The sequence below is a fragment of the Hylobates moloch genome, unplaced genomic scaffold (assembly GCF_009828535.3).
Source record: "Hylobates moloch isolate HMO894 unplaced genomic scaffold, HMol_V3 SCAFFOLD_6, whole genome shotgun sequence".
In the NCBI taxonomy this organism is placed as follows: Eukaryota; Metazoa; Chordata; class Mammalia; order Primates; family Hylobatidae; genus Hylobates; species Hylobates moloch.
Window position 1 is genome coordinate 26,944,746 of NW_026652281.1, and position 2,449 is coordinate 26,947,194.

General features: G+C 30.5%; 1 pseudogene; it reads left to right on the top strand.

Annotated features, from left to right (window-relative positions):
- Positions 1 to 410: 410 nt before the first annotated feature.
- On the top strand, positions 411 to 912 carry LOC116470341 (probable ribosome biogenesis protein RLP24; annotated as a pseudogene).
- Positions 913 to 2,449: the final 1,537 nt, after the last annotated feature.

Sequence of the window (2,449 nt, forward strand, 5' to 3'; positions counted from 1 at the left end):
AATGGTAATGAACTATATTCTATTCATTATCTAAATATTTTGGATTGAAATAAGTACCCTGTTATAGGATATGTGTCTCTGTAAGCATTATCAAATGATCTTTGAAGTTAAATATATAAATGATATATTTAGTATGAATATATATAAACATATTTGTACATTTCTTAATAAAAGATATTTATTACATAAATTTATTAAGTGTTATATACACATATACCCATATGAAAGAAGTGAATATGGCAAAATTATTTGATTTTTAAAAAATGATATTATTAATAGACAGCTAGATTCTAGATCCTTTCAATAGATCCAAGAATGAAGAATTGTTGGTTGTAATGTAAACTCAAAACTTAAATTTCAACTTCTACTTAAGGTTGGTATTTGGTTGGTGGGAACCACACAGGTTCAACATGCCTATTTGGAAATGTTATTTTTGTTCAGGGCCCATGTACCCTGGACCCTGGCCACTGCATGATGTTTGTTTGCAATGATTGCAAGGTGTTCAGATTTTGTAAATACAAATGTCATAAAAACTTTAAAAAGAAATACAATCCTTGCAAGTTCAGGTGGACTAAAGCATTCCAGAAAGCAGCTGGTAAAGAGCTTACAGTGAAAAATTCATTTGATCTTTGAAAAACGTAGACACGAACCTATGAAATACCAGCAAGAGCGATGGAATAAAACTACTGATGCAATGAAGAGAGTTGAAGAGATCAAACAGAAATGTCAAGCTAAATTTATAATGAACAGATTGAAGAAAAATAAAGAGCTACAGAAAGTTCAGGAGATCAAAAAAAAGTCAAGCAAAACATCCATCTTTTCTGAGCCCCTCTTGTAGGCAAAGGAAAGCAGCTGGAAGAGAAAATGGTACAGCAATTACAACAGGATGTGGACATGGAAGACATTTCTTAAAAACCTCACATTTCTACATGTACATTTGAAAATATCCTTTGGAGACTTACAACTTCCAAATTATTCACTTATTTTTTTACATAGGGTCACTTAAAAGGTGATTAAGAAGGTTTCTCCTACATTGCTTTCTGTAAAACATCAGATATTATGAATGTGTGCTTTCTTCTCAGTGCGAACCTTCACTGATAGATGTACTTGTGTAAATCATGAAAATTCTGTTTGTAAGTTCAGAAATGAGTTGTAGACATAAAATGGTCACACTATTTGAATAATGGCACCAGGAGGCATTTATGTAATAACTAATGAAAAAAATTTGTGACTAGTGATATATAAAATGAAATATCCTTTGCAGTAAAATATTTCCTTTTTTAGTGTTATAGAAGGGGGAATACAATAAGGAACTAAGTATTTGTAAGACTGGTATCCTCAAATAATATTTTTATTTTGATTTCAGTGTTTCCTGTTTCAGTTTGTTAGCATCTTAGAAGAAAATAATAGCCTTGTTTGATGAAGCCTAATTATGCTGGACTGTTTTGACCTGGTTTAATATTTCTGATAGGTAACTGTGGATGTTGGAGATGAGAACTGAATAATCTTTTCCTCAAATGGCACTAAACTCTGTAATTTCTGCTTTGAAGAATACTCAGTTCTAACTTGCGACTCCTGATAGAAAAATCTTCATTTTTCTAGCTTAGCAATGATCTAGAAGTAGAGGAATTCCAGTGCCTTTTAAAATTCATTGTGTGGCTTTCTTTTTTAAAAAAGCTCCTAGTTGTTTTTGGAAAATAGAATTTATGGGTAGAACACTGTTTAATATTTGCATATAAATTAAAACTATTTTAAAAGTAGAAAACAAAAACAAGAAAAAAAACCCTGAAATTTCCCAAAGTGTGATAATTTGTCGTAGTTTTTTTACTCACTTAGATTCTGTGCCACTCTGTGTCTATTAATGTGGTCAATAGATGGTAAAATACCACCCTTCCTGAGATCCCTTCAAGTTCTTTCATTGTATCATATCTTTTAAAATAAACTATTACTAAATTCAATCTACTTCACCACACACCTAAACTAATGAATGTTTACATTAATATTTGACTTTATGGACAGAAATAATATAAAATGTGTTAGGTATTTGAATGATAGATTCTTTAAACTGTAGGTTGAAATTATAGGACCAATTTGTCTGTTAGTTTTGGCCAGTTAACAATCAAATTGTTATTAATATCTACTTTCAATATTTCAATGCTTCATTATGATTATTTCTGTAGCAATTGTACATTTGTTTGGATTCCTTCCTGTGTTATTTTTTTCCCCTTTTTAATTAAAAAAATTTGGGGGGGTATTTCGTAGGAGTATATATTTATGGGGTGCATGAAATGTTTTGATACAGATGTGTAATGTGAAATGAGAACATCATGAAGAATGGGGTATCCATCCTCTCAAGCATTTATTCGTTGAGTTGCAAACAATTCAATTATATTCTTTAAATTATTTGAAAATGTACAGTTGTTATTGACTATAGTAACCCTGTTTTGTT